Here is a 13,833-nt window from a genome sequence, read left to right as displayed (position 1 = left end):
GGCCAGACGAGGGGGCCACACCATAGGGCGGCGCGGGCCCCCCCTGGGCCGCGCCGCCTTGTGGTGTCGCCACCTCGTGGCCCCACTTCGAATGTTCTCCGGTCTTCTGGAAGCTCCGTGGAAAAATAGGCCCCTGGGTCTTCGTTTCGTCCAATTCCGAGAATATTTCGTTACTAGGATTTACGAAACCAAAAACGGCAGAAAACGAGAGCGGCACTTCGGCATCTTGTTAATAGGTTAGTTCCAGAAAATGCATGAATATGACATAAAGTGTGCATAAAACATGTAGGTATCATCAATAATATGGCATAGAACATAAGAAATTATCGATACGTCGGAGACGTATCACTCTCCTCCAACATTTGCATGTATTGGAGGAAGTTCTGCTGCGTCATGGGTGGTGGTGGTGGTGGAAACTGATTTCTGGCTGCTTCATCAGCCTCTTCCTTACGCGGCTTCGCGCTCCATACGCTGCGCTTCACTCTCCTCACCTACCGGTCCCGACATATCCCCCTAGTTCCGCAACACAAAGTGGTACTCATAGTTACTCCATGCGCAAGTTTTCGAGCTCAACTTTGTGCACGGAACTAGTCACGCAATGGAAATCAAGAAGCAAATCCAAATCATACAAAACATATACCCCGTATATACATACATAAGTGGTCTTATTACAATACTCAGTGATGTTGTGAGTATGCAAACTCACTTATTAAAGTATATGTACAAATTTCTACAAAATATTACATACTACAATACATGTGGTACTAATGTATTGTAGTCTCGCCTCCCATGGTAGTCACTAGTCGTGCTTCACTCCCGGTACATTCCAGGCTTCCATCCGGTCGAACGTGTAGTCCTCCCGACAAAACCTGGAACATAAGGTCTCCCCGTCGGTACGGTAATCGGAATCGAGAGGATGATCCCGGGGAGAAATCGGTGTTCACGAGCCGGTCATTCGGTGCATCATAATCCACCCATCGGGTGTACTCCCTAGTGACTCCACCATAGGTATTTCCAACATTCGTATCCGACTCAACCTGTATCGGATACCCTCCATCATCTTCCCCATTACGCGGATAACTCTGGTTCTGGGTCGTGGCGTCCTCATTCATCTCCCCGTCATATCTAACTGAACCACTATGGGTTCCACCATCTGATCCCCAACGCCAACCTGTGGAGTTTTCTATAGGAGTCACGGAATGCTGATTGTTTCCGGATTCCTCTCCACCCTCATATCCTCCATGGGAACTACTAGGAAAGTACCTAGGTGTCATGGGTGTGGTTTGTTGTTCGGGATGATCAATACTAATGTAATCACCAGCTGAATAAACTGGTGTGTGAACCTCATTCTCCATTGGTGCACTCTCCTTCGTCTCCTCCTTGGGCTCAGTGAACTCCTCTAGCATTGTATCAATTGCTCCCGTCAAATGACGGTTCAGCTGATAGAACAATGACAGTAGGTTGCGGCTGTTATCCATATACTTAGCGGCTTCTGCTGGTTTGCGTTTTGCAAACTTGAAGTGGTTAAGCATAGGATCATCTTCCTCCTCCATATGAGGAATGCTGTGTGAATTCGGAACCCATAAGCTCTTTCGTCTTATGCTCCCGAATATCAGTGATGGCTCTCATAACGGCTATGTGGTAGGCTGTGTTGATAGTCCTAGCCTCACCTGCTGGCATCACTACGCTCATTCCTAGGGATTCTGGAAGTCTTAGCCCTACCCTACACTTCGCCAATACTGGTCCGTCGTAGTACCAGTATTTCATTACTTGGATTTGGGGATCGCACCCAAATTCAAGCAACATGGCACGAAGAATATCTGCGAGTCCTCCGTCGTATTCACTCAAGTTTGACGGCTTCACTTTCACGTTTCGTCCCGGCGTGAACTTGCCATAGTTGGCTGTAGAATAGAAAGAATATAAGATTAGTAATAATGCATCATAATAGTGATAATAAAGAATTATAGCACTAAAACATATGATTGTTTTATTCTCAAGTGAATATACACCATATTTTTAGAGAATTCTTTACTAATCCTATTTGACTCCTAACGTTTCGTCCCATTTACTAGGTTCCAACCTAAGGTCAAAGCTTTTGCTCGATACCAACCGTGGAGACCCTGCATACCACTGCATGTTGTAGTATGCCGGTCGTTGATATAACATTCACGAAGTACCATTCCGCAAATATTACATCCCTCGAAGTAGTACAACGGAACATAGCGGGTCCATAACTCATTCATTTATTATTACAAGCATAATGTACATATCATCTCGGAGCTCCTCTTGGGTCCTAAGAGGGATACTCCTGGGTTCGAGGCGAACCCATCTTAACTTACAATATAAAAGTCTTAATAGGTGGTACATTCATTCCAACGAGCGATTAAGTACTAGAAGTTCAGTACTGCTCGGATACTACTACACTTATCGGTCTAAGCTTGTTCTCCTCCGGAACCCTCCCCGGTTCCGTAGACTATAAGGTAGTCTACACCTTCGACACCTCCGGAGAGGTCCGGTTCTTCATAGCCGATGATGTCGGCTCCTTCGAGGTTGTCGTTGTCCTCCTCCGGATGATTCGGACAATCTAAGCGGGGATTTAAGAGTGGTATGAGTACGAGCGTACTCAACAAGTTCATTATAGAAAAGAGGTGTTTAATGCACTAACTACGATATTAGACCGGAAAGTCTAATACCAATGCAAGTTTTGATAAACATTTCTTCAAGAGGTTGCTTTTATTTCAAAGAACTATGTCCAGTCGGCCTTCACCGGTTTACTAGAACTTCATGGAGTTCCTTTCCGCGAGCGTTCGCGATTCCAAATCCGGAACGGGGAGTGACAGGTCACGGTTCTTTACACTCTGCAGAGGTGTGTTGCTTTACCCATAAGAGATCTTAACCTTGGTGCCAACCGGGCAGCTTTCCCGTCCACACTTCCTTTGGTGTGAGGCCCGGTATAAGGTCCTAGTCAATCATGTTCCTCCGCTACCTCGCACACCCACCCTTTGTTGCAAACCCCGACCCTAGGTCCTCGTCGGTCCTCTTATACCAATTAAGGATGGACCCCGACCACGATGATAGTCTGGGACTCGTTAACCAAACTCCTTCGCCGGCAGCTGCAACCCATCATAGACCGCAATACCGTGGGGAACTTAAGGCTTCCCCAGCCTACCGCTTGTTCCTCGGGCGACAAGTGTCTACGGACAATGCCATGGGGACTTAAGGCTTCCCCAGCCTACTGCTCGCCCCCGACAGATACAAGTGTCTATGGTAAAGCGCGTCCGTTGATGTACGAGAGGTGGAAACACTTTTGACTACTCCGTCCCACTCCAGATCTTATGGTTAACACGGGTATTACGGCACAAGAATCACTGGACGACATTTGTTGTTTAATCCTAGATGGATATAAACCCTTGCAGTGGAACCTCCACCATATCAACACAATCCATGGTTCCATTGCCAACCACATAGTCATATTCATAGTTGTGAAAATAGTGGTTTTGGTTTTTATGCAATAGTGATAATCATAGTACTTTGCAAGTAATTTGATAAAGATACTCAAATGACATGAGCAAGTGATGAACTTGCCTGAACACTGCAAAGTGTTGCAGTTGGATGGTGTGGACTGACCCTTGTCCTCTGTTGCTGAAAAAAATAGCATCATTGTCCGATAAGGGCAATGGTTAAAGAAGCATTTATGCACGATTCCAGTTTTAGGGTTTGTTCCCCCTCCCGATGTCTTTATCATTTCATGAGAGGTTAATACCAAGAATAATTTGGGGATACTCTATTTAGGGCAAAATACAACCTTGAAATGTTGTCAAGGTGTTTTTAAAGTCCAAAAGAATTTATGGACTTATTTTCATTATTGAAAATAATATATGTGATTTAAATGATTATTTTAATCCTCAAATTTGAACTTATTCTTATTTATATTCAAAAATTCTATTTCATATTTTATTATGATAGAGTTTTTTATACTGAGTGGTTTTCATATTTTTAATTATTTTTTTAGAGCTAGGAAACATTTATTATGCATTTTCAAAGTTTCTGCATTTATAAAGAATTGTGAAATGGCAAAAATGCCCCTGGGCCCACTTGTCGGTGTAACCCAGTGGGTTAGGTCGGCCGCCCCACCAGGTATGGCTTGACCAGCCTCACTCCTCTCCTTCTCTCTCGCGCGTGTCCGAACCCTAACCCTAATCCTCTCTCTGGCGACCCGCGTCGCCTCCGCCGTCGCCGCTCGATTCCGGCCGTCTCCGGTCCCCGCTGACGACGAGATGGTGCGGATCTGGACCGCCTCTCGACGGCGCAACAGATCCTCCGTGTAGATCTGGCCTCCGTCGCCTCCCCGGCTCACCCCCAAGGCGTTCACCCGCACGGCCGTGGGGGTTCCGCGGCGATTCGTCGCTCACCGGCGATTCTGGCGCCGTGACGCCGCCGTGGGCGTTGCCGTGGTGCTGCCATGGCTTGGCTTGGCCTGGCGCCGCCGCGCTCCGGCGTGTGCGGCCGTGGCCGCCATGGCTGCGTCGATCTGCTCGTCCCCGGTATGTGCGCCTCCTTTCTTCCCCTCTCTTGTGCCTGTTCTTCTTCCCCTACTCTAGCTCAGGCCATGGCTTCTCCTCCTTGGGGAGAGACCTGCCGTGCCCATGCTCTGCTGCCATGCCTAGCTAGCTGTGCAAGCTCGCGTGCTGCTGTGCTGCTCGTGCTGCTGCTGTGTTGTTCATGCTGTTGTGCTGCTCGTGCTGCTGCTGTGTTGTTCATGCTGCTGTGCTCTACTGGCCTTGGCCAATGTTTGTGTTACTGTTGTGTGCAGCCATACCATGCCTTTCTTGCTTAATCTAGCTCTGTGCCTCTATTCTGGTTACTATGCTTGCCAGAACTCAAGTGTATTCATGTATGCTTCCCTGGCTTGATTACAGTGTGCAATTCTTGCAAATTTGCAAGTGCCAGTGCTATTATATGCTATAGCTTGTGCTTGATTTCATGAGTATGCTCAATTGATCATTGATGTTTGGCTTATCAGTGTTATTCAGTGATGAGTGTAAGTGCTTTGCTTGTGTATCTTGATCTAGTGGTTTATCAAATATTTGATATGCTTCTGGATACAATCATAAATGATTTATGTAATTGTCTGTGATATAACTGTTGCTTAACTGTGGCTATTTCATTTATATGGTTCATGGATGGATGCCAGGCTTGCCCCTGTCAAGCTTTTGTATGCTAAGGAAAGCCATGATGATCATATGATCATCAGTGCTTGATGACTTTCTGCTGTCCTATGGCTTGTGTTTAACTGATGCTCTTACTTGACCTGTGTGGCACTCAAGCCTGTGCTGGTGCATGCTCTTGCTTACCCCAGCACCTGTTGTTGCTTGCAGTGATCATCTAGATCATTTGCAAGTGTCTGTATCACTGGTTGCTTGTGTATTCAATTATCTGTCTAGTTTGGCTTGATCATATGGATAATTGATTTGAACTGCTCTGCAGCTATGATCATTTCATTGAGTTTGGTAGGGCTAGATGGATGCCAACACTTGGTTGTGTACCCTAGCCCTCCTTTTGAACCCTCTTTGGGTGATGATATCTGTGCATGGCTTCTTTGTTGGGATTGGTTAAGTGGTTGAGGTGGCCTTGACGACAATTCTTTCTTTGTTAAGGTAGCTCCCACCCTTGTTGGCTAGCTGTGACTCACTGGATGCTTTCTGGGTGATCCTTTTGTTGGATTGCCAGTAGCTTTTGATGTTGAAATCAATTAGACAATGATTTGTCTAAACTCTGATGGTGAGAATGAACCATTTAGTGCTAGGTGAATTGGGATGGCTAGTTAGGGATTAAATCCTTGTTGGATTTCTCTGGTTGTGTCACTGTGTTGACACAACCAGTGTTTCCTGGATGATTTCCTTCTGGTTATTCTTCATTTGCTTGCACCAAATGGCTGGGTAGCCAGATGATGATACAAGCAGGGTTCTACCCTCTTTTGCTTCTGTGACTTATGCATATGCTGGTTTGGTATGAGCAAAACCTTGCTTGCTCATGATTTATTGGTATACCTCACTCCAGCTCCTAGATGGTTTTGTTGTTGTAGAGGATTGCTTCTGGTTGGTTTCGATGCTTGCCCTGCTCCTCCTAGTGGCTTGTGCTTTATCTGTTCGTTGTGATGGTTTTGGACAAGTTGAACGGCGAGTCTTTGTTCTTCCTGTTCTTGTGTTCTTGGTTTCGTTGGTGACTTACCCGGTTGCCTGTCGATGAATGAGCTTGTTCCGGCGGTGGAAAAGGTTTTATACTACCCTTCCTTTGCTCTCCCGGTCGACAGACTTGGCACAGCCACCCTTGGTGACTCCTCTCTGTGCTTGTGTGTTGTTCAGCATGCACACATGCAGTGTGAGCTGCCTGTGTGTGTGTGTGTACCTGATGCTTTGAACTTGGCTTGGAGAGGATCAGCTCGGCAAAGTTGATCATATCTACTCAAATGCAGTTTTCTTTCTAACCTGCCAAGTGCTATGCCACTTGGCATAACACTTGTTTTTCTTTGTGTTTGTGTGCAGGGTTCAAGATGATCAAATGGACATGAAGATCATCAAGCTCAAGACTAACTGAAGATTAGCTTGTAGTTTTAGGATAGATCAATATATTGTACTTTCCTTTTCTTTTCTTTTTCTATTTTTTCAATTCTTGTAATGTGTTGTATAATTCCTTTATTTCAATTGTGAATAATGTAAAGACAATGTATATTGTGTGATAATCAATAAAGCTCAAGGTTTTCTCTAATGAGCTTTACTTATTGTTTGCATTATTCATAATGTGTATTATTTATTATTTACTTAATGAATTTCCTCACAATTGAAATATAGGGTATTTATTTAATGTTTGAATTTGAAATTCAAATTCAACTTTGGTTTGAATTCAATCATGCAACTTAAATTTGAATTCAATCATGCAACTTAAGATTGTGATGCAATATCTCTTCTCTCTTCTCAAAACCCTAATTTAGTTGAATAAGGAACAAGTTTGTCGCACTCTCGAAACCCTAACCCTGTAAGATGTCGAGAGAGAAACCTGCCCCCCTTCGATGCAGTTTTGTTTTAAAAGAGCGAAATTTCCCCAGAAATTATGATGTAGTGCACATCCCTTTCTAAAATCTACCCCTCGATCGTCTCTAAACCTGGGACATTACAACATGGTAGGTACTTAAACTTGTTGGTGGGAATCACATTGGTCATCGTACACATAGAGTACCAAATTACGGTCAGCAAAGACGCACTGCTGGCTCATATACGGTCACTCGTGCCGGTAGGACGATGTATCTATCGACGTGGTACTAGTTGATCCCGCTTGTCAGGTCCAATAGATTCTTTACCCCTCCTATTCCTCCTTGTTTCTCTCACATGAAATCCGCGTCCTCTGCAACCCCTCTCCCTACCTTCTTCTCCACCGACGGCGCGCTGCCCTGCTTGTCCCCGCGCGCTGACATCCCTGTTCTCCGGCGCGCCACCCACCATCTCGTGCGCGTCCGCCCTGCTCCATCTTGCGCGACCGGAAACGGCGACTACAGGGATGCGCCACGGCGGAGGCGGCCCCTACGCCTTCCCCGGTAGCTGTGGCACAAAACGACAGAATGGTGCGCACCGCGTCGTGCTGGTACAGCGTCTTGCCCTCCTCGTTCGCCGGCGTGGAGGCGAGCAAGCGTGTCGTGGATGACGCCCATTTCCTCCGTGACGGATATGGGGAGATGCGACTGCGGAAGTGCTCTGCTAGTTGGCGTCGTCAAAAGATTCCACGAGGAGGCGACGATCGTAGATACGGAGGTGATGCTCTAGATGCCGAAGCTCTGGGATGACGAGGAGTTGCCCCTACGCGCCGGGGAAGGAATGAGGCCATAGGCCGACCGAAGCTCCACCACACGCCTCCACGTGAGTACGTGACACGGAAGCTCCCGTCTGCGAAGGGCACCGACGCCTTTGACCCACCAGCGAAGCCTCCCCTGCTTCCGTGCGTTTGATGGGTAGGTGCGGAGGAGACAAAAGGGCCCCGTCGCGTCTATCCCGCGGCTCCCCAGGCGCCAGTACCGCCTCCGCCAACCTCGGCCGTGTGAGGATTTGGCGGAGCCCCGTGGTGGCCGCCCCGCGCAGGCAGCATCATCCTAGGCTCCCAGCCAAGACAATGCGGCGGTGGTGGTGGACTGATGGGGGAAAAGACGGATTCGACTATTACCTTTTCAGGATATTTTTATTTTTATTTTTCTTATAATGGTCAGTGCTGACTCGGATAACTTTGACCGATCGATTCTTGCAAGTTTGGGGGACTATTTTGTAAAAAATGTTGACGGTAGGTCATGAGAAGTGGGTCCTACATGTGCCACATCATCAAATACCGCTTGCTCATAGACCCGGTGACCGTCTATGAGCCCACAACACGTCTTCGAAGACCGTAATTTGGTATTCTGTGTGTACAATGACCAATGTGATCCTCGCTGACATATTCGAGTACCTGCCATGCATTTTACTCTTTAGAAGTAGTTGGACCTCCTTATATAGAAGTATTTTTCATCTGTTGTGTGTTCATGAGAAAAGGAGACCTACATGTGTGCTCCTCCTCCTCCGCCCATCTCGTCACGGCGACACATGTTTAAAAACATTGAACGGATGTTCTATCCGAAGCTGAAATGTTTTCGTGTCTAACACGTGGGGAAGATGGGCTTTTGTGTGATTATTCATTTCATTTCCTCTGTCTATAGAGAGGTCGCACTTCACCGTAGACACAACACGTGAGACTAACTTGTTCCACGATATTGCATTGCCACCCACGTCTTTTCCATTCCTTATTTCGGCGTACATAGAAGGACGTGATAGTAGACATTCGTAACCCTACCTCTCGTAGATATGTACGAGTGAGTTGCGACTGGGTTTCTTTAAGAGCGTGGTAGCACGATTATTGGAACCACCATGTTACAGGAATCCTTCCCTGAGGTAGACAACACCAAGTGTTGCAGAGACACATGATTTACTCATTTGTTTAAGATAAAATATTATATTCTAAATTATTTTTTATAAATATCTAATAAACCTTCCACAACTGAAAATGAAAGGAAATAAATCTAAAGACACACAAAACCCGCAAAAAATAGAAAACCCACGCTAGGAAAGGGACGCTTTGCCTGCTTGTGCATTCTTTACTTTTTGAGAGATAGCAAGCTTTGTTGATAAAATTATGATATTAAACAAATGAATTGAGTAACATCAATACCAAGTGTCAAAAGATCGTGAAACAAAAGCTACATTGAAGCCTTTTTGAAGTTTTTTTTTTAGTTTTAAGGCAATCGTATCTGCTATCCAATTAGATAGAAAAAAGTGACACTACAAAGCTACCGCAAAGGTGATACAATGACATCTCAAGCCTTTTGAAGTTAGCGCCTCAAGCCTTAGCATATTGACTTTCCTCCATATATCCAAAGAAAAAGCACTAGAAGAGCAATATGTAGAATTCTAAATAACTTCAAAGGTTTTGCAGAGCGATATGATTTTTCCACTACAAGATATGAAAACATGAGACCGTTGACCGCACTACTATGGTAAGGGACACACCACATGTTTTTGAACTCTTATTTCCAACACGAGAACGTCGTAGAATAAGATTCAAAACAAATGCCTAAAACGGGAGAACTGCACATCGAAAACCAAGCCTATAGACACAAAAAGACCCTGGACAACAAACCGTCGGATTAGGACATCCATGTGAAGCAAACACCAGTGGCTCCTTTGCATCGGCAATGATGACCGCACCAATACAAGGATAGAGTTGATATAGACTTTCATACCACACGGCGATATCTCCACCGTCATAATGCCACACTAAGTATACACAAACTTGACAAAAAAAAACCAATGAACTACCAATCTTAACGGTAACGCCAATCCAAGACCCTCCCAGTCTCTTGGTGCTACATTAGCCACCGAAGGCTAGGATTTTTGGAGTGAGGATTGTGCATGCCTACATGTGCCCTCTTTTTTGTTCTTCGAGATTCTTTTTTGTTATAAGGGAATCATTTTAGATGATGTATTGCCCTATGTGTTTTTTTTTGAGACAAAGTATTGCCCTATGTGTGAATCGTGGCATTGGCCCCATGCTTCATGTTTGTTATCATCTGGGCTTTCGCTGGGCTAGAGTATTGTGGACTTCCTGACAATAGCAAATGCTTACCTGCTGGCCCATCACTCTCCGAGTATTATAAATTGGCGTCGCAGGGAGCCCATTGACAAGAACATAATACAAATCCTGTTTGGTTCGACCTTTGGCCACGCCGCAGAACAGGAGCTCGTGTGGAACCTTGGATTTCTGGCGTAACAGCGGTGGAGGGTATCAAAGTTCCGCTCACTTTCAACGAAGGAAGAACACATCGCTACTGAATCTGAAGTTCTGAACTCTGAAGTACTGTCCCGACAAAACCATACTTTTCTCCGACCATTGGAGGAAACGAGGCAGGCGGTTGTTCGATCACCGAGTGTCGATCGGTCGCGGATAAGATAAAGTTCACCACGCGGCCATGCATGAACCTCCTCAGAGAAGAACACAAAAGCGCATGGCACGTCGCTGTATGCTCTTTGCGTGGCCTAGAATACATACGGCATCACAATCATCCGAGAAGCTGGTCGTATTCACGTGGATAACAAGTGCTACGGGACGTGGCTTTCGTATCATGTGGATCGATCACACGAGATGCGCAGCAAATCACCGCTTGACTTTCCGAGAAAGACAGGTCTACGTCACTACAGGAAAACGGTACGGTGCCGACGGTTATTGCCGTCGGCGTACCAACTAAAACCGTCGGCGTAGGTCTATGCCGACGGTTACCGTCGGCGCGTCGTCGTCGGCATCGCTGCTCGCCGGCATAGCTGGAAAACCGTCGTCGTAGCTTCACCGTCGGCATAGCTCGACACACCGACGGGGTTTCCTGGCTGTCGGTATCGCTTGACCGTCGGCGCGCCACCACTAACGGAGCTGAAGTAACGGCGGGGAGGAGCTACGCCGACGGTTTAACCGTTGGCATAGGTGCAACGTGGCGTCTTCCGGCGACTCCTGGCGGCCGGCTGCAGCCATCGATGCATGTCTTATATCGTCGGTGTAACCGTCGGCATAGGCGAGCGACGTGGCCGCTTCTGGTAGGCCGCGACGTGGCTGCTCCTGGAGCATCCGTCCGAACCAGCTAAAGGATCTATGCTGACGGTTAAACCGTCGGCGTAGATCCACGTGTCAACTTCTGGTACACCGCAACCACCAAATACCGCCCCTATGAAAGACAGGTCTACGTACGTGGCATGTATCAGTGGTATCTGCAAGAAGTTTTCCGGATGAGAACCAAGGGGAAAGTTTTGTTATCTAGGCCATGATCGAGCACTAAGCTACAATGCTCTGACGCCAGACACAAAAACTGCGAGAGAACGGGCGCTGGCACTTGATCTCAGAATGTCGCCATCCAGCCTAAGCCTCGGTTCGCTCTGATGCCGACATGATAATCAGGCCACTGATCGGGCCTCCTTTTTTAATCCATGCTGAAGGCGAAGCTGATTTGGGCAAATGAATCAACCAACTAATAGCTGTGTGAACGGATCCAGGCGTATCTTCAGATTGCGGCGGGGCACCGGCCGGCCTATCAGCTGCGATTGTTGATGCGTGAACGCGGCCATATATAACATTTTCATCGGCGCAGCTCATTAGGTGGCTGTGTCCTGTGTGTGCAAACCTAAGTGCCGTCGTGGCCGCAAACAGAATGCGGCCGAAGGTGACCTTTTCGGTCTCGCGTGAACAGTTAGCTGATCTATACCCAGCTGCATGCGCTTCTTTTCCTTGGCGTGTGCACCTGACCCGACTCTTACGGCCGCTTGGAAAACTTGTTCCGCTGATTCGCAAAAAAAAAAAAAAAAAAAACTTGTTCCGCCCAATAAAGATGGAAGCCGCAACCAGCTAGCACGTGTATTCCGTTTTATGGCTTGTTTGATTCAATTGAATGCCATGGGAATTTTGTAAGGTTTTTCATTTTTTGGAATTTTTTCTATGTGCGCTATCTTTTTTTTCGAAATGGGGAAAATACCGCCTAGCTTCTGCATCCAAGGGATGCACACGATTTTTTTTAATTAGATTATTCACAACACCTTACAAGAGCAATACAAAAGATCAAATTCGAAGCCACCCGCTAAACCTACAGAGGGATGAAGGGGGTGACAATTCACCAACTCACATCAACCAAAAACCAAATGCCTTCCCAGACCGTCCAATAGCAGATGAGAAACACATGCAGTCAAGCAGACTCTCAGCATACGCCAACGCACACGTCATAGAAGTTGCTACCGCCGTCTTCCTCAACTCCATTTTCAAGAGAGATCATCGCATTGACCATGCCAGGCCTGCCATTGATACCGCCACGACGCCAGACGACTCCACCATCCTGCGCGAGTCCATTACACTGCATCCATCCCGATACACCATTGCACCATGCCGCGGCGACACGACGACGCCGACACAGCAAAAGCACACTGCTCCACCTTAGCACCACCGCCATCCGTTGTTCTGCTCCAAAAACGATGCCCCCAACAGGGAGAACGATGTTGCGCGCCGCCATCGTAAGATCCAGGAGACCTGGGTCTAGGGTTTCCCCTGGAGCAACCCAGGCGAAAAACGCAGACTGTAGAGACAATGCCTTCAACAAGGTAACGACGAAACACGCCGCCATCATCCACCACGAAGTCCGGGCCGGCTTTCACCGGCAGCTGCGCCTCGCCATCGGGAGCTAGGCGACAGATCGCGAGGTCCGCCACGGCTAGCCACACAACTAGCCGATCTCCTCCGGCGAGAGAGAAGACCACCACCGCGGTGACACGGTCAGTGGCACCAGACACCCGCCACCAGGTCGACGCCGTCCCCGCCATCCAGGGCCGCCGCCCTTGTGGCCGTGGCCCCAGACCTTGACGAGGAGCAGTACGAGATCCGTCCCCATCACCGCCTGCGCTATCTGACTCTTAGGATTGAAATCCTTATGAATGTATAGGAATGTTCCTATAGAATTGCATTTTAGTATGTTTTGGAGGACAATCTCATCCACTCAAACTTCACGCTGCAATTTGTTTTCATTTTTTCATGCGAGTCAAATACTGCTTGAAGAAATATCATGTAGGTTTCAAATTCGGTAGGGTTCAACCACACATGACATTGTAACTCTGCAATTTTCCTATTCCCATGTTGTAAGAATCCTGCGAAGCAAACATGCCCTATAATGAATCGAGGCATAGCCCGGTGGCAGTGACCCGTCGAGTTCGAGACTTCATGCTCGTATTTTCGGTGTTGTGCATACAATTACCTCTATCAAATACACAGTGTTGCTGGCTTCTTCTCAGTAGGGCCACTCACAAACATGCACTTAGAAAAAATAAACACATGCTTCCTATCAGCTGCGATTGTTGATGCGTGAACGCGGCCATATATACCATTTTCTACGGCACAGCTCCGTAGGTGTGGCTGTGTCCTGTGTGTGCAAACCTACGTGCCGTCGTGGCCGCAACCAGAATACGGCTAAAGGTGACCTTTTGGGTCTCGCATGAACAGTTAGCTGAGCTATACCCAGCTGCGCTTCTTTTTTCTGGCGTGTGCACCTGACCCGACTCTTACGGCTGCTTGGAAAACTTGTTCAACCCAACAAAGATGGAAGCCGCAACCAGCTAGCACGTGTATTCCGTTTTATGGCTTGTTTGATTTAAAGGGATGTCATGAGAATTTTGTAAGATTTTTTATTTTTTGGATTTTTTTTCTATATGCACTGTTTGATTTGTAGGATTGGAATCCTTG

Source organism: Lolium rigidum, chromosome 7 (assembly GCF_022539505.1).
Source record: "Lolium rigidum isolate FL_2022 chromosome 7, APGP_CSIRO_Lrig_0.1, whole genome shotgun sequence".
NCBI classification, from domain to species: domain Eukaryota; kingdom Viridiplantae; phylum Streptophyta; class Magnoliopsida; order Poales; family Poaceae; genus Lolium; species Lolium rigidum.
Note: the sequence above shows the minus strand (reverse complement) of the source record.